The sequence below is a fragment of the Anas acuta genome, chromosome 1 (genome assembly GCF_963932015.1).
Source record: "Anas acuta chromosome 1, bAnaAcu1.1, whole genome shotgun sequence".
NCBI classification, from domain to species: domain Eukaryota; kingdom Metazoa; phylum Chordata; class Aves; order Anseriformes; family Anatidae; genus Anas; species Anas acuta.
In genome coordinates, this window is record NC_088979.1 from 108,427,028 (window position 1) to 108,449,510 (window position 22,483).

At 40.1% G+C, this 22,483-nt stretch overlaps 1 protein-coding gene and 1 long non-coding RNA gene across 6 annotated transcripts in view; one reads left to right on the top strand and one right to left on the bottom strand.

Moving 5' to 3' along the window:
• The first annotated feature begins 2,369 nt into the window (after positions 1–2,369).
• HTR1F (5-hydroxytryptamine receptor 1F) overlaps positions 2,370–22,483 on the top strand; it is a 116,111-nt gene continuing 95,997 nt past the window's right edge. For both annotated transcript variants that reach the window (XM_068691531.1, XM_068691542.1), the window contains exon 1: positions 2,370–2,689. The gene's annotated coding sequence lies outside the window, so the exon portion shown is untranslated. The remainder of the gene's footprint in view (positions 2,690–22,483) is intronic.
• LOC137860837 (uncharacterized) overlaps positions 5,761–22,483 on the bottom strand; it is a 104,590-nt gene continuing 87,867 nt past the window's right edge. For all 4 annotated transcript variants that reach the window (XR_011099224.1, XR_011099225.1, XR_011099223.1 and 1 more), the window contains 2 exons: positions 14,268–14,421; positions 5,761–8,379 (listed from right to left, as the gene is read on the bottom strand). This is a non-coding gene — a long non-coding RNA (uncharacterized lncRNA). The remainder of the gene's footprint in view (positions 8,380–14,267; positions 14,422–22,483) is intronic.

Here is a 22,483-nt window from a genome sequence, read left to right on the forward strand (position 1 = left end):
AGTCATTACCAGTTCATTGGCCTACAATTTTTTATTTATTTATTTATTTTCTGATGGGATTAGTAGCTTTATCTAATCTAATGAGAATATCACTTAAACTAAGTAAAAGAAAAATGCCATGGCTGTTTGTCTTTGTGTGACACTCAGGAACAGAAGGAAAAAACAAACAAACAAACAAACAAAAAAAATAAAATAATTTTAAAACAAACAAGAAGGGCTTTTTTTTATATAAGTCCAGTAGCTAGCTCTGCTGTGGAACAGCTTGCTGGGAGGACAATGTGGATACCAAAATTATAAATGTGTTCAAAATGTGGCTAGTGTATAAGCTTCAGCAAGATGAGAGGGTGTACCAGGACAAGGCATTCTGTGTTTGCCCCAGTCTTATGACCTTTTCCTGCATACTGACTACCAGCTCTCCTCAGAGAGGAGATAATGGACTTTGAAGGACTTTGTGCCTGACCCAGTGTGACTTCTCCTATGTAAAAGAACACAACAAGAAATATACTCTCAAAAATAAGCTTTAGATTGCTACCTATTATAATCAAAACAGAACAGCCCCTTCTTGTTACCATCGAAGCTATTGCCTTGAGACACACAAGCTGGTCAAGGTGCTGCTGCAGTGGATAGGGAGCATCTTTGCTCAAACGCGCAATCTCAGGCTGGGCCATGCTTTGAAGTCAAAAGAACACACAAAGCACAAAGGAGCAATGAGCAATTCCCACCTGTGTCACAAGCATCATACCACAGGAAGCAAAAGGTCCTAAGGAGGTATTTGAAGGAGGAACCGGAGACATTACTTGCTCACACTGTGACAACCAGTGCCCTTGCACACTGTTTTGGGAATCACTACAGAATTTCTACCACTGTCAATGTAACTCGAGCAGTTTTCCCTAGGAGAAAATCTTTGCAAAAGGTTTATAGGTGCTGCAGTAAATTATATACTAAATTGTTGGTTCTAGAGAGGTACTTTCACATCCCCCACTAGACTGACTGTAATGGCACTGATCTGAGGCCAGAAGCAGACGATAGTGTGAACACAGGCTAATCATACAGTCTGCTCTTACTCATCAGCAGCAATGGACAAAGGACCATTTTGCTTAACCTCTGCTATTTCTAAGTCACTTGTGGTATGATTAAAACTTTGTTCATTAAATCAAACAACAGCAGGAGATACACTCAACTGGTAGCTGGGGGAGCAGAAGACTTTATTCAGTAGTGTCATAATCTGCAAAAGAAAAGAAGGTGTTCAGTTCATATAAAACTGTAACATTAAAAGCCTACAGAATACCAGCCTCCTCAAATCCTAGCAGACATCAAACGATCCAGGGAGACCACCTCTAAAAGAGACCAATGGATCTATGATGTGGCTGTGTGATGCAGGTAGGTGTTAGAGCTGCTATCTACTTCGGTTTTCTTTTGCCTCTTTGAATAGCCAAAGGCATAAAAGAACCTCTAGCACTTTCACCTTTTTACAGTAATTGTTGGATCAAAATTGCAATGGTATGTAGGGGCTGGTTTACTGAAACACATTTCTGATTTCCTTCCAAAATAAAGACTTGTATAAACAGAAGTCCAAACAAACAACAAACCCTGTGAGATGAAAAAGGGGGCATATATGGTTTACTAACTAGAACCTAGGATCACTCAGTACCAAGGTAAATATCCATGAGGAAAGTAAATTGCACACAGCATTTGAAAAAGAAGCAGAAAGCACTGCTTGCAATTAGGTCATCCATGACCTCTCAGCTTTTTGGGATGATGGACTAGAAGCATCCACAGGGACGTGTCAAGCTGGGAGACCCAGTGCTGCATGCCAAGGAGAGAGAGCAAAGGCACGGAATAGGTGTGCAGCTGACAGCAGGTCGATTACGTCTCAAGCACATCTGAGCAGCAGCAAGGTGCTCACTTCAAAAATCTCCCCGTCCAAACACGCTGGTCTGCCAGATGGTCTTTTGCCTTTGCAGAAGCACTGAGCGCATCCTTGTCCACCCCTGTGCCACATCACACGCAGCCTGGCAACTCTTCCTCGCAGCCTGGCCATAACATTTCGGAGGAGGAGAACAGCCTCACCCAAGAGCATGCACTTCGGAGGAACCCAAATCCCACCAAAGATGGGCGGCTGATGCAGACCTTTCCCTCCCACCACCCTCCCCGGCACAAGGCGCAGACCGAGAGGACGGCGGCCCCGCAGCAGCCCGTCCATCCCACCTCGGACATCCCGGGGCCCACAGGGGCCGGCCCGGCGGGTGCGGGCAGCCCGAGATCCGCGGGTGGAGCCGCGCCGAAGCCCACAGCCCGCAGCCCGCAGCCCGCTGCCCTCCCCTGGAGGCGGCACCGGCTCCGCTCGGCTCCGCTCCTCCCCGCGGCTCTCCGCGGAGCCGCCTCCCGCAGCGCTCTGCGGCCGGGCAGCGGGAGAGGAGCTGTCGGGGCGGCGCCCAAGCATAGCCGGTAGAGTTTGCCCGGCCGCCGGCTGCCTCCTCCCCTTCCCTCCCCTCCCCTCTTCGTGGTTTTGAATTTTTTTTTTTTTTCTTCGCCTTTTTGGCGAAGGGGGAACTGGGGCTGCTGCTTCGCGCTCCGCGGCGCCGGAGTGGATGCGCATGGACCGGTCCTCTGGAAACGGCTCCCGGCGTTTCCCCCCCCCAAAAAAAATCCCAGCCCCACCAACCCACCCAGTTGGATAATTGAAACGGTAAATCTGGCTAACTTTTCATTATCTCGCTTGCTGTGTTCTTATACCTGTAGATATTTATGGCTTATCTGGCTTCTTTTTGTTGTCCTTTGGTTTTCGGTAATTAGCTTCTCTTGTACTGCTGGAGAACTTGAAACGTTGGGGTTTCTAACAGAGCAGGACTCAGTTTCTGCTTTATCATAAAGTTGGACTGAGGATGGAAACCTTCCCAGTTCATACCAGCCTTGCACATGCATTTACTTGTTTTATTAACCTCAACGTAGATGAGATTTCATGTGACAGCATTCTTTTGACTTTGCTTTTCCTTAGCTTAATTTTTACTGATGCTAAGACAATATAGATATGTGTATGCTATACACATGCAGTCCTGTATGCAGATTGATTTTGTTTGCTGGCATTCACATCCAAGTAGGCTATGAATCTTTTTAGTTTATAACGTCAACATGTGAACTGTCATCTGTTTTCATCTTAATTTAACTTGTAGATCCTGCCAAGACAAGGTCACCCAAAGCAAATCAAGTGGTACTTCTCCCTATAATTATTTAAGTGATCAAAACATGCTGTGAGTTGTACAGTTAGTATGATTTGTATAGCTTCTTAATCCAGTAGGCTTTTGTTTGAGAGAGAATTTTATATATATTAATTACATACATTAATAAAGTTGGATGCTTTATGACACCGGGCAACCCCAGGCTTTCTGCACATTATAAAATACAGCTTTAGGAGATTATATGTCTTTGCTTTGTGAGATATTATAATTTCATGTATATTTATGCTTTCTACTATTAGATATTCTTGTTCTTGGAGCAGTAACCCAGCAGACGTTTACATGAGGAAAATAGAAATGAGAGGTTATTAAAAAAAATGTTACTATATACATGGAAAAGAGACTCTTATTCTCATAAAATAGGGAAAAATAAGAGTAACAGTTTCATAGCTAATAAATATGACTGACCTGAACTTATCTCTACAATATGAGCTAAACTTCCAAGTTTTAACTCAGAAAAAAAGCTCAGTTTAGCATAGATTCTTTAGCTCTTCATCGATCTTGTTTCTTTGCTTCCTGAGAAGTCATTTATGTATTGATCTACCTACCTGTGTATACAGGTACATATGCTACTGTACAAGCACACGTACCAATCTGATAGCAGCCAAGCACAAGATTTTGTTATTCCAGTTTTTGAACCACAGAAGTCTACAGACTTCTGTGGAAAGCAGAAGGAGAGATTTACAACCCTTAATCCTGGGCACTTATTTTAGGGACCTTAGCTTGAGGACAAGTCTCAGTAGTCAAAGAAGAGAAAGAGGATCCCACACACCCTTCAACATGCATAGCATTTGCTTCTGCTCTAAACCGTTGCTTGCTGTCATTGCAATTATATTTGAATTCATCTTCCAAAAACTTACATCCATCTATCATTTATCTTGTTATTGCTGAAAACAGTATAGAATGTAAGTTAGCTGTTTATCTCCAGATTGCTAAATATTAAGAGCTGTTGACCCAAGAAACAAATCTTCTGCAAAGTTTGTATTTTTTCCCAAACCTGTGTGCTGCTATGTGCTGACACCAGACACTAACTTCCTGCTGTGTTGCATTAAGGAGGAATTGGGAAGCAGGGAACACAGTTTCTTATGCACACAGGAGATGAATGTTTAAGTGACTGGCCAACAATGCTGTTCAGAGCATTAGTAACTCCAGGGAATGTTACTGTCTGAATACTGCAAAGAGTACAGCATTGACCTTTACATCAGGTTGCTTTAAGGTACTGTAAGCACACTGTTCTTCGCACCCCAGCCACCCCAGCCTATGCCTCTTCATAATTATCAACCACTCATGGGCAAGACAGCACCTTCTATCTTTGGCATGTCATAAATATCTGAAAGTTTCCTCATTTTCATCATGGAGAGTGAAGTGTTTGTAGAGTCAATGAAGGGAAAAAAAGTAATGAACCACAAACCATTGTTAAATTTTAATACAACAAAAATAGATTCTTAGGTAAGTCTGAAGTTCTGCTTTCTTGAGGAAAAAAATATTTAAGTTTCTGTTGCTTTAATTTTTCCCACAGGTTTTTGCTTCTGTCTCTCACTGGCTTCAGTGAAACCTGCAAATATTCAAGTCCAGGCTTCCTCCTCCTTCCTTCCTTCCCTTCTGCAAGCTCCAAATTACCTGTGTTGTGTTGCGCTTTTTTTCATCCAGACAGCAAATGAAAGGGCTAACCGAACATACACGGGCAGGAGGCACTCATTGCTTGCAGAGTTTGACTTCCCAATACTGAGATTCCTCTTGAGCTGGGGTTACAGACACACACAAGAAGGCTCATACTGCACATGACATCTCTCAGATGCTAAGTGCTTTTTGTGCCAGTTCCATATCTGAGAATGACATACCACTATTTTAGTGTTTAAGACATAAGTGATTAAAATTTAGATCCCTTTTGTAACCTACTGTAACCTACTGGTGCACAGCTGCTAGAAGTATAACTGAGGTTATTGGATCTGGAAGAGTAGATTTTTTTTTGCCCCAAGTTATTCATTGGAAAAACTAGTATGACCTGCCATATTCAGTGGCTTGCCCCTATTACTAGCCCTTCTCACAGAAACAGTGGGAAAAAAAAAAAAAATGTAGCTTCAGAATGAAAGAAACACTGACTTCAGTCAGCTTTAGTATTTTAAACAATTTTTTATGCCTTTGTATTTTATATGACCAAACTCCATGTGTGTGTCCATTTAACCTGTGAGATAACTACAGAAATTGTTGGAGACAACTTGTACTATAGCATCCTAAGTGTTAATGTTAGGTACACAATGTAATATTTTCACTATTTGATGGGTTGTATCTGTTGGCTTTTAATGTTGGTGGTTTTGTGGTTTTATTTTTTTTTTGTTTTGTTTTAATTAGTGTTGCATTTATTTTGCCTGCAGGATTTCTCTGTAATTTATGATCACAAACAAAGGTTACAGACTCTAATTCAAGCTTGAACTATTATAGCGTTTTTATACAAATGTTCATTTACTTTGTCATGGCGTTTAGCAAGAAGGATCTATCAATGTGATCCATTATTCTGCATCTATTGTGTGAAGTTATTCTATCAAAAACTTGTCCCTTGGTTATATTTTTTTGCAAGCTAATTATACGTTAAACATAATATTGCCCTCTACTTCTACATTATGTTTCTGATTGCAATAAAGTTTCCAACTGTATGAGTTTCAATACAAGAACAAAACATTTTTTTCAGTTGACATTTGATGTCCACGGTGGGAAAGGTTGTACAAGGCAGCTGCTCCTGGCAGAAAAGCAAGTTCTTCAGTATGTATACTTTACATTTTAATTAAAACCAGGACATACTTCAGAAAATATTGGGAATGTGTCTCATACGTCTTTAATTTCAATCATTACTTTCACGATGGTCCTTCTTACAAATTAGTGATGGAGTACAAGAATAGAATTGTTGGTCATTTCCTTCACACTTTCTTCATGTCATCAGTTTTCCTTCAGTTCATGGAGGAAGAAAACACAAAAGAGTACAGAGAACTACACAGACCAAGACGCTCTAAGAACTAATTACTTTTGAGTTCCCCTTGCCTATAGAAGGAGGGTATAATATCATAATCTGGAAGTCTTACCCAGAAGTGGAAGAGATATAAACCTAGGTTTGACTCTTACAGCTGTGCATCTCTGTGTGCATTTGCAGTTTCTCTGCCAGGAAAGAGGCAGGGAGCCTGAGACCGGGTAGTTAGCTTTATATATCAAATATGGCTTGTTCTACCATGAAGTATCAGCAGCTAAGCACCAAAAAGGCTCAAGCTAAATACTCACATGTACTGGCTTCATCAACAAATGAGAGGATTTCTATAAAGCACGAGCTGTGATTTTGTCTATTAGAAGAGAAAAAAAATCTACATCAGCATTCAAACAAGTAGCCTTCTTGAATATATTCTTGAATATATAAGTAGTGCTTTTTAATGACAAAATGCAAGCTGGACTTTGAAAGTTTGTTGTTGTTGCTTTGTGTTTTTTTTTTGTTGTTGTTGTTGTTTTGTTGTTTATTCTTTTTTTTTCTTGAGGGTTCATCACAATGAAGAAGCAGCCATCCCAATTAAAGTTTTGGATTATTACTCCCTAGAAACAGTCTGTTGCCATTCTGAGAGTAATTCACTGCATTTTGGTAAAACCATTACTTCATTATGTTCAGTAAGTGTGCAAGTGTTTCAGGCTTTGACTGAACTGGTTTTTAGTTGGTGATGGAAAATACAAAGGCTTGTTGGCAAAACATCCAAGCATGAATTAACAAGTCAGCTGGCCCACTAGCAAATACAGCCATTATGCCTTAGGAGCTAAACAAGTGAAAAATCATTCTCCACCACAAGGAATATTTCATTGCATATAGAGCTTAATCTCTCGGGACTGTTGCTATGAGGTGCGAAGGTGATCCAGCTACCTGCTTGTGTATATGTATGTTATATATATGCATACTGATAGAAACACACACACCAACTTCATAGAGGCCAAATACAAAACCCATAAAAATGAGTAACTTTTGTGATGAATTATGAAGGAACATTAGGAGCATGATCAGTTGGAAAAAGAGGAGAACAGAAAGGAGAACTAAGAGAACCACAGAAAGGTCAGTTGCATTATGTAAATTTTAGACAGATTAGGTGAGAAGGACTGAACTGGCTTACTTAACCTAGAAAAGCTATTTATTGTGCAACAATGAAGTGATTACAATTTGATGGATGTTTTATGATAAAGCAAAACCAGGAATTCCTCCAAAGGATACTTTGTGCCTATCGAAGTGTGGTTGCATTTGGCAGCTTCCCTTGGCTTGAGTAGAACATCCTACCTCTGCAGCTATAAATCACAATCAAAAGTATAATAAATTTTAGAGACTTTTGACCTTCAAAATAGAATTTATGAGTCTTTAACTACTGTACGTGTAACTACATAGTCACATCTGCAATAACAATTCTGGACAAATAGACAACAGTCAAATACCCCTTCTCTCTGTTTTTTTCCCCTCACAGTAATGGAATCAAAAGTTAATTTTAACCAGATTTCATTCCTTTTGCCCACAGTAACACTTGCTTCCTAGAGCTGTCTGTAGTTAGCTCCTATAGCAGCATAATGATGAGAGCAGAATGGTTGGCTTGGGCCTTTTCATGGACAGAAATTCTGAATGTTCTCTGATTATTACTTCCTTTCTCTGATGGAGAACAGAGGAGTTCAGTGAATCACTCTTAGGGTCAGCACAATAGTGTGATTTCAGCATCACATTGCATTTTCTCTCTTCCCTCCTCCTCCCAGTCTCGCCATCTTTCTTACCTGACAGCAGCTAGATTTCAGGCAGACCATACTCTCCTTGTCCTCAGCTATTTGTTTCCTGGTCTTTTGAATTCCTGGACTGCTTCTGATTGCACTTGCATGAAATGCTCTGACACTGCCCTGACTGAAAAACGTTCACTGTGGGCAGCAGTAGTTATTGTGGCTGTTGTTTTTCCCCTAGTTGGGAAATCAATGTGCATAATACTTGTAGTAGTATATGTAGTATACTGTAATATATGAGAAACAAACATTTTCCAGATGAATAGAAGGTGCAGATGATTTCTTTATATCGTAACCACATTCATTAGTCTCTAGATACAGAGTTGGGCCATAATTTGGTCTTTTGCTGAAGAACAGTTGATCTTTCCTATGGAAGAAAAGGAAAGCATTACCATTTTTTTTTTACCTGGCATAAACCCTCTTGATTAGGTAGTATTAAATCTAATTAAATTCAGCTCATTCATACTAAGCATAAGACTATCTATTAAGTTTAACTTGGGAAAAAAATTAAAAAAAAGTAACTACTAGTATTCAACCTCTTATCCGCAGTGTTGTGCTAGATTAGAAAAGATCAGCATGGCTTGGCCAAACCAGTCTATTAGTGATGGAGCCCACAGAATTTCCTAGCTCACTACTGGTCACTGAGCCACTGAAGAGAAGGGAGAGCTCTGAAACCAAAACAGAGAACTCAAATGGAGACATCTATTATTAACACATGATCTTTGGAAGATATTTCAGGCTGTGGTTTGTTGGTCTCTCAACAACCACCAGAGAACCTAGGCAAATTTGGACCACATCCAGTATTGTTTAGAGACACAGCACAGCCGGTTATCATAATATATGCCTCCAGCTGTTGTTATATTAAATCCTAGTAACTGTGGAACAAGCTTCTAACTTGCCACAGACACAAAGCAATACATATGGCTTGGGTGAAAATATTAGAAGGGGTGTGTGCCACTGGCTGGAAAACTTTACTTAGAAAATAGGTCTTAATAATTCATTATTACAACTACTGTCAAATTGCAAGGCATGTACTACTTGTGGTTGACCAGAAGACTCTCCTGGGTGCCATGTAATGTTTTAATTAAAAATTTAATAATACTTAGCATTTAATTATTCATTAACAGTTTAGCAGAGGGAATAACTTGTACACTTGGTAAGTGTGCAGGTGATATCAGGTTGAGGAGGAATGCAAATAAGTTGAACAATGGAATTGGAATTTAAAGTTTTTATAAGAAATGTAGCTCAAAAGAATGCGTATCAAAGATGTTCTTGGACATGAACAACCAAGAGGGTGAACGGAAGATCAGAAATGACTGACCAGTCAGAGACATTCGTGCCAACATACATCAACAGCATCACAGGGCTGACTCATGTCCAGATGATGTAATCAGCAGATAGTTTTTGAAAAATTGCTACACGGCCATCCACATCCAGAATTTAGGCATGTGAGGAACAGTGAGAGGAGGGCTTATCTGCATTGGGAGTGTGCAGGGAGCCAAGGTGACCCCTGCACAGGTGCTGCCTCAACCAGGGAGACACAGGCCCATGGGGTCTAGGCAGACAGAACCAGGGGATGATAACAGGGTCCAGCGACAGTCCAGATGTCGTGAGGGGATGAACCAAGGCCAGGGGCCACCCACCCAGGGAGGACAGCCAGGAGCAGACAGTGATACTGACATTTTTCAGTGACATTGAAAAAATCCAAACACACCAGATAAAACATCCAAATAATACAATAATCTGCTCAAGAAAATAGCGAAGTCAAGCTTTAGGAGTCTAATATCATTTAGGTCTCTGTAAAAGCTGCATTTAAGGCAGTTGATATCTTTCTTAGGGAAATGACTTACATTCTGTCCTCTCTAACACTTGTATCTACATAAACAATCTTCTATATTGGGCTTGCCCAACATAATGGCATCATTACCATCTCCTCTGCACAAAGAATTTTTACATTAGGGTTATAAATTAAGCTCATTCTCACTCTGCCTTTTACTGAAGGCTTTTGATTTTTTTTTCTTCCAGCTAACCCTCACGCTTCTCAAGGACTGTACTGCAGGACTTATTATGAAATTACCTGAAGACTGACAGTTGCCAGTGGCAAAAAAGGCCCCTGCTGTTTTGGGAAAGATGAAATGTATGCTTCCTTTCATCTAGACTAAAAGCCTAGGGTGGCTGTTTTTTGCTGGTTTTGTTTCTGTTGTTGCTGGTGTGTTTTTTTATTTTTATTTTTTAGTTAATATTTTAGGATGTTTATGTTTAGAATAAAGAACTACTTTCTATTACTAATGAGGACCTGTGGGTATGTCTACACTGTCACTTCGCTGATTTGTTCTTAAGTCCCTATTTTCTAATCATCCAAACTGCATCAATGTTAATTTCTTCCTGAAATGTTTTGGAGCAAACCACCACCATCTAAGACAAAAGGCAGGTAGGAATCTGGAACTTATTTGCTGAGGAGACCATTTCAAATAAGCACAACAGCTGAGACCATACCAGATTTGGATCTTTCTGTCCCACATAATTTTCTCCAGTGTATTTCCAGCAGACCTACCCTTAATGGCTCACAAACCCTGTTGCTGTATCTACAAACATGCAACCTATCTCCCCCATCTCCCCCTTGGTATTATGCTATCATTTAATCTCATCGAGTCACAGAGACCTTTGTTAGGTGCCTTGAAGTGTGAGCACAGCTGCTCCCACTGCACTAAATGGGGATTAACATGTATTGTGGGTACAAGGTACACTGTGACTCTTGGGCTAGGGAGCAGGGAACTCCCAGCAGTACAGACATCTGTTTCTGGTTTAGATATTCTTGGTTGAGGCTTTTTTTTTTTTTTTTTTTTTGCATTTCAATTTTCTACAATGGCCTAGTGACACCAAGTTTTCTCCTTGGGGAAAGTAGACAAAGCTCTCTTCACTAGGGCTAGCCAGTTACTGAGAAACTGATGACAAAATGAAGTAAGATGAGCAGCCTAAGATGCCTCCGTTAGATTTTGGCATAAAAGTCAATGGCAATTTGAACCATCTGTAAAGGTAGATTTGAACTAGAAAATAGACCTATTTTTGTATATAGCTACTAAGGAAAGACAAGGAAAGAGAGCTGAAGCACAGAATCTGCTACTGGCAGCAGGTATCATTATGTGGTAGACTTTCCAAATCCCATAGTAAGAGCAAAGAATGGGAGCTTTACGAAAGCTGACACTTTTCTAGAAAATGAGTTGCTCTCTGGTGAAGCAATTGCACTGTCCCTAGTGAACAAGTCTGAGCTTTGTGTACATGATATTGTGACAGGAATTTATATATTTGTTGTTAAATTCTTAATCATAGAATCATAGAATCATAGAATATCCTGAGTTGGAAGGGACCCTTAAGGATCATCAAGTCCAACTCTTGACACCGCACAGGTCTACCCAAAAGTTCAGACCATGTGACTAAGTGCACAGTCCAATCTCTTCTTAAATTCAGTCAGGCTCGGTGCAGTGACCACTTCCCTAATCCACTGTAGCCATCTAAAAAAAAAAATAAGAAGGGTCATCTACTTACTTATATGATATTTCATCAGTGGCTCTGTGTGTATATCTTGTTTAAGATGACCTGTTAAGCTGTCATCCATAGCTGCTGGATATGTAATAGATAACACCATCAGGAAAAGCAAGCGTTAAAATGGAAACTAGCTTTACTTGCTTTCGTAAATATTTGTCTGCCTTTCCAGCACCTTGCAGGTTGGCCAACACAAACTCACATAGAGTGCAGGTTTACCATGATGACATTCCTTAATTATCTCTCTTTAGTGCACTTGTGTGTCATTTCCCTACTCTCAGGTAACAAGTAAAGTTTGCTGTTCGTTAGCCTCATCCTTGATCTTGCAGTGAAACCATTTACTGGCTCTCCTGGCAGTTTTTTAGGCTAATGACACACATCTTTTGTTATATATAGCTTCATCTAAGAAATAAGCAGACCACATTTAATCATTTTAGTCACTTCAAACTACTAAATCTCTCTAATAAAGGGGGGGGAAAGGAAGGAAGGATGCATAATAGCTGGACTGAATCTTCACCTGTTTTTAATATAAAAGTACCAGAAAAGTGTGTAAAATATGAATGAAGAAAACCAGATGTTAAACATAGTAAGATTTGCTGTGTGTTTTTTTTTAAGATATCATCCTTCATAATCAGCTACTGTCTCAATGGTGCACATCACTGGTTACATTAAAGATTCTGTCTAAAGCACAATGTTTAATCTCAGAAAAACAGTCATTAATTTCTAATTTTGAAAGTTAGGGGAAAAGTTAGAAAAAGCATATCAATCATTAATGACAACTAGCAAAATTCTGAATGTAACAACTTAGTCTTTAAAAAGAAAAGAGAAAAACACAGCTTGCACATTTTCAGGGCTATATAATACAGCATCCTGCTGTGAGCTGTACTTCTGAATATTTAAACACAGTTTCTTCCTTGGGTACTGGTGGGAAAAGGGGAGAAAGCATAAGAAAAAGGCTAGGTTATGAAACCAAAGAGGGTGAGAAGAAAGAAGAGTGGGAGGAGCTGTCACTCACGAGAGCAGCCCTCAAACTCCATTGACTAGGTAAGAGTATTTTGTTGTGGTACAAAATGTGAAATGTGCATTGGCAAAAATAGAAAAATTAAAATGTTAACTGAGGGACATTAAACCAAAGACTTAAACTATGCACTTTTGAAAACATTCTGCCGCTCCCTTCCACATCTAAACATTTCTTGTCTGATTGTGAATTTTTCTGTTTGTTTCTTGCTTCATCACTGGTTGGTAGTGTGCTCCTGCACCCAGCCAGAGACAAAGACCACTTGTAGAAAGACCACATAAGATAAGGGTAAAATATCTATAGGGTATCTCTATCTATCTAAGGAAGAGATGCCATTCAAAGAGTCCTGGACAGACTGGAGAAGTGAGTACTGCGTCCAGGTCTGGGGCTCCAGCGGAAGAAAGAGTTAGAGCGAGTCCAGAGGAGGGCCACAGAGGTCTGGAGCACCTCTTCTATGAAGAAAGGCTGAGAGAGATAGGGATGTGCAGCCTGGAGAAGTCTCCAGGAAGACCTCATTGCAACCTTTCAATACTTAAAGGGGTCTTATAAAAAAAGATGGATAAGGACTCCTTACTCAGGTAGATTATGATAGGACAAGGGGGAATGGCCTTAAACTAAAAGAGCATAGATTTAAACTAGATATTAGGAGGAAAGTCTTCACTGTAAGGGTTGTAAGGCACTGGAAGAGGCTGCCAAGAGAAGCTGTGGATGCCCCATCCCTGGAGGTGTTCAAGGCCAGGCTGGATGGGGTCTTAGCCAGCCTGATCTAGTTGGTGGCATCCCTGCCCATGGCAGGGGGTTGGAGTTAAACGATCTTTAATGTCCCTTCCAACCCAAGCCATTCTATGATTCTATGAACTCTACTGTTAAACTAGAGCATGTCCCAGCCCATGGCAGTGAGGAACTGTAGGGCTAGATGGTGAAACAAGGATAACATTACTTATTTTTTCTTTAATGATATATAAATACAATATTTTTTTTTAGTCTCTGCTTTGCCAAGAATTCAAAGACTAGCCTTGTGGTTAAAACTATTAGGTCTGTGTGTTTGTGAGGGAGACTTAAAGAGAGATCACATGAAACATAGAAGACTCAAAACAGAAGTAAAACCACCTGCCTGGATTTGGTCATAGGCTTTAACCACAGGCAGGAGAGAACAATGCTAGGGCAGCAGACTGCAATGGACAAGGATCTTCTTTGCTTACAATGATGTTCTGTTAAATCAGAGTTGCTGCAATGAGCCAGAGCACACACAATCAAGGTAAGCAGCTACTGGAAAGAGAAGACATCTCCAGGAACTGCAAATCCAACACATTAGGGCTCTGCCCGAATCATCCTCTTTGTCTGAGCCATTTCCACAGTGAGAGCAGCCTAGACTGTCACCCCTGTGGCAGCAGAATTCATTTCTGCCTTCTTTGCTTAGACGATTTGACCTGGCTGAGTGTATTCTTTTCAGTTTCTCCCACTTTTTCAGCACAAGTAATAAGGTGATTACATGTAGCATGGTAATAGCAAGTAGCTATATGGCAGCACTACTCTGTGAATGCAGCTCCATGGTGTGTCAAGTCTTAAGCTTTACAAGGAAAAAATGTTTACTTTTACTTCTTCCGTAAAATAGCTGGGCCATTTTGTAGTGCACTGTACTAGGATTTTGACAGGGTAGAGAAAGAGCTTAGCTTTTGATTTAATCATCTTACCTCAAGCTTGGAGACTTTTTTTCAAAAAAGTCAGGCTTCCGTTTTTCAGAAATAAATCATGTAGCCTCAGCTGAGCCTCCCAAGGGAAGAACATGTCTCAGCCCAAGCAGCCTCTCTGGTTTCAGTGTCCATGCAGCAGTACCAGGAGCCCATTCTGTTATGGAGAAAATAACAGAATTTTGGGTATGTGTACATATACTTCTTAGACATAAGGATATTTCTTTTTACAGAACCATATTATTTCTGATAAATAACACATTACACTGAATGTTTCAGTAAAGGTATTTTTAAGGGTCTTTTTTTTAAAGCTTTTAAAATGTTTTTGCTCAACATTAATACATCTGCTCTTTTGCATTGCCTACTCTGTTGCTAGTGCATCCCACTGTCATCCTTCCCACGGGAGGTCTTTTCAGCTCTTGGACCATCATATCTGCTTACATTAAGGCTGATAATTGGAGCAAAAACTTGTGGAAGTCTGGGCATCATGATGAAAATTATGCCCTGTAACTCTGTGATTTATTTCATATACTTAAGGGAGCTTAAGTTATTTAAGAATCTCCAGGCTTATTTACTGATATTTGTATTTTAAAGAAACATTTATGGTAGGTGAAAAGGTGAAGTTCTGCTAAATTAAGCAAAAAGTCAAAGCAAAACAACCTAAACAACCATAAACCATTTTTAAATGGCTATACATTAAACTACAGACTACAAATGTTGGTTGTTGTTGGGTGTTTTTTTGTTTGTTTGTTTGTTTTGTGTGTGTGTGTGTTTTTTGTTTTGTTTTGTTTTTCTGCTGATAGCATGAGCAAAAATAGACCAAATTCAGGTATTCTGAAAATCAAAGAAATAGCTCTATGGAAGACTTACCTCTTAAATGCTTTGTTATAGAATGCTAAAAAACTAGAGAAAATACATAAAATACAGTTAAACTAAGAATGGAAAGGAAATGATGCCAAGTGGGAAGGGAATTTGTCGCCTTGTTCTCTTTTTGGAGAATGGGTGCAAACTTGCAATGAAGTCAAGATTCATGCAGGAAACATGAGCCCTCTCACAACTCTACTGTATTTTCTTCATGGCAGTTCTGAATTTATCTCTGACATTTAAAGGTATATTGTACTGTTGTGGAGAGCTTTTCAAAGCCTTTTTTTTTTTTTTTCAGAAGGAAAGTTGGTTTTGATTACCTTGTGTTTGTCATGGATGTATCACAAACTTCCCAGCATCTTCCTACTCTGACACTAAGATTTATATTCTCCATTGAACAGTTTAAATAATATATAAACTTGCAGCATAAAAAAAGTCCAGCATGATACATTTAGGGAGAGCACTCTTGTTCCCCGTACTGTTTTCAGTGACTTAATGATATCTGTATTGTTCTGGGAATGCAGAAGTTCCCCCCTCCCAAAAAAAAAAAAAAAAAAAAAAAGTTTACCCAGGGGTACCTGCATTCATGTTCTGAAGAACTAACATTGAAGAACAACTGTAACCGATGAAGCTGAGGAAATGATATTCGTGGTGAACCCTGTATTTGCTGAAACACTACAATTTAAATTGGTAAAATTGTTTCTGACTACATCCAAGTAGTTTTGCCAGGAAAAAAAAAAAAAAAAAAAAAGCTTTGGGAAAAACAAACAAGCAAAAACATTTTTGAGCATGGAGACTTTTTTTTTTTTTTTTCTAACAGTTTTGATACAGCAAATAAGATAGTTACAAAAGGATGGCAGTATTTCTGTTTTCCTAATAATTCAGCAATTGGAGAACACATTTCAGGTGCAGCTTCTTGTTCTTTGGGGGATTCTCTTCTCTCAGCCTCCAGTAGAAGGCTCTATCCTCACACACAGCAGAGGAGGACACTGCACTTTGGCTCTCCTGGTCTTGCTGTTCTCAGACAGACTGGGAGCCATGCAACAGCATTAGAAATGGCTCTCTAGGCATCTTTCTATGGCACTCTTTAAGGTTTGTGTGTTCTGGTTCAAATGACATTTTTCCCCATGTAAGAAGGAGGACTGAAATGGGCTTTGGCTGTCAGTGGAAAGGTAGAAGAAACCAGCACTGTGTGTTGTTAGGTGAGCAGACACCCAAGCTTGGAGCTGCTTTACCTTTCCCCAACACAGGCAGAGCTGACCTCTGCTGGAGTAAAAGTGAAGGATAAAAGAAAATCAAGACATGCAACATCCAACGTTAATGGATTTATGTCCAAATGAAGAGAAAAACATATTTTTGGCGATTTGGAAAAAAAAAAATCTAATACTCATTCTGCAGAAAATCCCATTCAATTAATCTTTCTCAGGGCCTATTTGTGAAGACTATCTGATGCAACACGTGAAAACCAGGGAAAAAACAATACACTGCAATCTCAGTTTCTGTGCAGCAACCTTGTAAATCACTTGCAAGAATGGCCTGTATCTGCTGTATTTGGACATATCCTGAGACACGGATGGAGAAAGAGGAGAATCAGTCCTGATTCTCTTTAGCAAGTGCTTTCTGTTATGAATTCACACTAAGGTGATGCTCTTCCGTAAAGGACTGCTCTCAGCCGGTTTTCACTGGTTGTATCACCACAGTTGTAAGATGGAAGAATGGCTGTTCATTTTTTATTTATTTTTAATTCAGAGAGAGTGGTAGACTGATGCCTATGGTCAAAGCCAGGGATGATATGGTAGATCAGGGAGCTCATCTTTCTAAGTAATATGGCAATGACAGTGACTTCTCAGGAATGTGTTGAGGCTAAACTAGTTACCTCGACACTAACAGTTACCAAGGGCACTGCAACATTAATGTCAGCTTGCACCAACCAAAGGGGACTTCATCTGGTGGTTTAGAAATTTTTCACTTCTGTCTCAGTCAGAAAATTCATAAAAACAGGCTTTATTTCTCCAATATTGGAGAAATATTGGAAGAAAAAAGAAAAAAAAAAAGATTTAAATGGAATTAAAAAGCAGAATGATGAGACAGTATATAACATTTTTCTGACCTGGATGCAGTTATCTGCCAAAATCTAACTTCCAGCACCTGTAAAAGAGGTTTGTAAGCACAAAAGAGAATGAGGGAAAAAGTACATTTATATATATTTATTTCTTTTTCTTTTTCTTTAATAAAACTGTAAGACACCGTGCTGGAAGTGGCACAGGAATCTAGATAGTTCCATGCTGTTGCACTGAATTTCAAAGTTAAAGGCAGACTGGCAGAGAGATTTGTTGAAAGTACATGTAGGCTGAAACACCATCTACGCAGGAAGGAACACTGTAAGCATCAGGAGCTGATTTATTTCATCAGAACTGAGTTCACTTATAAATGTGATTCTGACTTTTTCTGCCAATTCTTTTCATAAAAGCAATACGTATTCTAGGTGTCACAAACTCTTGTGTATCCTTTTCCAAGTGAATTACTTTTGCAATGCCATTGTTTTGTGATGTCTTTTCTGCTAATCTAATGTGTAGCACACCTTTGACTAACTGATTTTTACTTTCATTTTTTATTGAGACAATACTGTGCAGACTTTTTTTGACAGTAACCTGACATAAAGCTTTGTCTGCTGAGCCCAAGCAAATTTACCTGCTGGAAATTCATGCATTTAACCTAGAAAGTCATGGATCATTTGACGAATGATAAAATTACATGGTCAGCCCGAAAAGTAAACCATTTATATTGAAAAATAAATAAATAAATAAATAAAAGTTTGCTCTTGTACAGCTCTAACTATGACTCACTGACCGAAGAACTCAAAGCATTGCAGGGATATTAAGAACATAAAAACAAATATTTTAATAAACTGAAGTAATTAAAGAAGACAGGAAATAGACTTGTTTGTCCATCTGAAACAGAAAGCCTTTCTGTGCTAATGAGAACAGATCATACCCCTCTCATTCCATTACAAATTTCTTGGACCAACACCTGTCAAGAAAATGTTGTCGCTACATGCATTTCCTTTTACAGAGTTGTAGGAATCAATGAATGTAAGGATCAAGAAGTACTGCTCTTGCCTTCAGTAAGAAAAACATTTGGTGCCCTGTCTCCTTTCTTCAGACTCTCTTCTTTCTGCCTTCAACAGTCACCAATTCTGAAAGAGCTGAGCTGCAATAAAGAAATACTCTGGAGGAATGAAGAGACCCCATAGGCAGAACTGCTCTTCCCAGGGCACAGATACCTCCCTACCAGGGCATAAAAAGTCCTCTATATTGAGGGTGAAGAAGGGGGAGGTAAAGGGGCAAAAATACACCATTCTTCATATCTTCCACTCCTTCCAAACCTACCCTGAAATTGAGGATCTGTGCTCCTCTGTAGGGAAGGGAACCACATGCATCTGTCCTCACCAATCTCATTTGATGCCTCTAAGAGCAAGCAGTGTCACATCTAGCTTTCAGACCACAGCACCTGCAGGAGAGCATCTCATTTGTTGCAGTAAACTGGCTTAGATTCAATTCAATTTAGATTGAAGTGATGATAATGTGCTGTAGGAAGGAACTAAGAAGGTAATTCAGAAGGTGTTTCTGCCTGTTGGAAGGTTATCCAGATAGTTACTCTTACCTTTTTTTTTGCAATTTAAATTCCCAGTTACCTCTAAGCAGTCAGCGAGCAGACCAGTTTGAATCTTTTTATGCATGTGCGCACATGTGCTTTTTTTCTTTTTTTTTTTTTAAATGCCATTTTACATATATGACTGGAGGAATCAATGGAAAGTAGAAGTGTTCCTATCAGAACCAGGTAAACACACAAACAAATCAATTGAAAAGATAAAAATATTCCCAGTGCAGTCTCTGCTTTTCAAGTTCTCCAGCATGATAACAAGGAGGCTGTAGCACAGACTGTGGCACTGGGCTCTACGTGGGAAGTGATGGTAAAAGCAAAACCTTATCTGAGCAGGCTGTCCAACTGTTAACTTCCCAACTCTCAGGCACATGCACACAAGCCAGCACCACCATTTTATGCTCACTGCTGACTACAGTGTTACTTGTGAGGAAGTTCTGAAGGCAGGAGTCTTGTCTAAGATAACACTGATTGCATCAGACTGCCTGAGAAGCTGCCTCCTTCCTTGCACCATGCTGAGGAAGCCAAGCTAACAGAGGCACGAAAGCTGCTTCTGCATCCTGCAAGAGGACAGTACAAGGGCTGTAAGGGGTCTGCTGATTCTGAAGTTTCCTCCCGTGCCTGGTAATGCTAAATGTTGTACAGCCCCCTTGCCTTGGAGAACATGTTACATACTATCTGTGAGTGGGCTTTAGGCTAGTTCTTCCTCAGCCAGATGGCAGGAGCTGGGCTGTATTGTGGGGCAGTGCCTGATGGCTGCTCATCTGGAGTGGGGAAACAGAAATAACATTTTTGAGACAGTGGAAATGTTAACGAATTGCAGAAGTACAGCAAATCACAAAACACAGTGCCAGTTCAGCCTTTACAGAGCATTATCTGGGGACAAAGTACCTGGCTAAAAATCTCACAGAGACTATAACAGAATAAATCAAGTGACGTAGGTCATTAAGAAACAATATCTTCTGGGCAATCAGAACTGAAATCTAGGCTGTTAGCAACTAATTCAGAGCATTTCTGGACATGGTTTATGATTGCTGAAAGAGAGGGTAGCAAGCCACTTTTGTAGCCAAGTTTGTAATACAGTGTCTTGCACTGGGATACGCAGAAAATTATTTCAAGCACATTGGTGTAATGGTCAGTTCTGGGATATCTGATATGCTGAAGTGCAAAAAGCATAAACAGGAATTACAACTGCTCTGAGGAGAGAGGAAGGACAGAGGCCATATGAAAGAGCTTTATATCTTGTGGGGAGCCTGAGGCTGCCCCTTCCCACAGCACAGCACAGTCACCTCTGGTCTGTGGCACAGAGGGTTCCCATTTCATTTCATCCTCTGTTGAAGCGTGCATCTTTGGTCTCATTTATTCCCAGCGTCTCACTTCTCCCACCCATAAGGGGAAGTGAGGCACATTCCCAGGGCAGTGGGAAGAAAAATACATAGAACAGTAAAAGGTCCTTGCACTCTGCAATGGGGGGCTATGTGTATACCGCGTAGACTGACAGATCTTCCTGCAATAAACTTCTCTGTGGCTTCTAGCTCAAGGTTACTCAGTCTGCGATCTTGGTACAAGAACAAGCAAACTCACTCAAGTAAGCTGTAAACAAGGCATGCAGTTTTGGAGGCCTCCACATTAGAGATGTGTCCCTGACTTCACCTGTAGCCAGGCATAAGTAGAAAGGATAAGAGCTGGGGAAAAACAATTCAGTTCTGCAGCTATTCCATCTTGGTAAGGGGACACAAGACATTCACAGTTGATTCTGAAGACCCTTCCAAGGTTTCTATCTTCTCGATATGCAGCAATGCCAACTGACTGCTGACTTTGAATACAGCTTTTCATCACAGAAATGTTGACAGTTTAATTATAGGAGGCCCTGCGCGGGTTAGAAGAGCATACAGAGCTTAATATCGCAACTCCCAACAAGTTCTTTGAGCAGAGAACCTTTTGAAGCTTGCTTTTCTGTTGCTTTTGTTCCTACAACAGTTTGCAGTCTTTCTGTTTGCTCATACAGATTCTCTGATGTCTAATAATAGGTTGAATTCATGCTGTGGCCTTTCCATTAACAGGGGCTTGCCTTGTATCTATTTGGCAGCATGTTTTCATGAAGCGTATAGGAACTCTTGATCTCTCTGCAAATGTAGTTAAAACCGGGCAATGACTTCTAAGGAACACATGGGAACTGACAGACAGCATGATCATGTAAGGACCATTTCCCTAGGAAACTGGATTAAAAGACTGGTGGCTGGTTATGCAGCAGGCTAATTCAACCCTTCCTTTTCTGTCACCAAAGAACATTGAGATTATTTTTCCTTTAACCGAAGTTAATTAGCAGAATTTAAGTCAGGGAAAGATAACTCCCCAGATTTTTTTTGCATTAATAGGGTCTAGAAGAATGACAGCTTTATGTTCTTGTATAACTAGAAAAAAATGGTTTTAAGTGTCCTTTCTTATTTATTACTGGTGATTTGCTTTATCAGGGATTTCCATGTCATGGTGTCTCCTTTGAAATAATTTCAAAATCATTATCTCTCTAAGGCTGTTTCAAGCAACATCACAGAAACCTCCCATAACCTGTTTTCCTACTGGAACTTTTATCTTTCTTGATTATCAGCTGTGTTCCCATGACAATTCTTGCACTCACACATCCCAGAATTAGCTCCTAACACGTTCCAGCCTGATGGTACATCAAGCCCACTCAGTGCTTTGGAAGCTACATGTACGCAGTAAGCTCTGAATATATGGGGAAAGAAAGGTCTCTAATGTGGGTATTAAGACTTACATTTATGATTGAAAGATGGCAGAAAGGGTGGACAGAAGGGAGTGGAAGTAGTAAAAGACACTCAGGTTTACCTCCAAAAAAAAAAGTTGGGGGATAGGAAAACATCTATGTAATAAGCACATAGCTTTGGTGAAATGGAACACATGCTTAAAAATGGCTTGTCAACTTCACTTCAGTCAGATGGTAAAGCAAAAAATGAATACATCTGTATTTTGAATTAACTTTCCTGCAGCTTTCCATCATTGAACTCTCAGTTTTCCTGTGAGCTTACTATTTCTGTCAGGTGGCCAGGTGTCATTTCCACTTTAAATGCTGCTGCATGGCTGGATGCATTCCAGTTGCAGATCTACATACCTTTTTCAAGACTGCAACAGTCATCTTAGCCAAAACCTCAGCAAACGCTCCAAGAGCGTACCTTAAAAAAAAAAATTGCTACTTGCCATACATAATGTTATATATATCATCCAGCAGTCCAGCAGGACCAGTAGCCAAGAAGGCAGCATCTGGATGTTCTACTACTGCAAGCTAAGTCAAGGACCACTGACAGAAAAGCTCAAGGCAGGCTCTGGTTTGGCTCCACCAGTGCTGTTGGTTTGTTGGGAAAGCCACCATTGCTCTCCCACATCTTGTGGCCAGCTCTAATGTTTCTCAGCCAAGGCATGATGAATTCCAGCCAGCACTCCTGGCAAATCTTTATGCCAGAAGTTACAGCAAACCAAAACTTCCAGCAGAACTTGTTCAGCTTTAATACAGATACCCAAAGAGCTGCTGACTAACTTTTTCTGCCAGTAGCTGGAGTTCACAGATGAAAGCTGCTCTGCAGCTTCTTAAGTGTTTGCTCCCAGCTTGTTCTCAAGAAGCTCTCCAGACTAGAGAAGTAAAGCTCTTCAACTTGTCTCCATCTGAGAACAGCCTA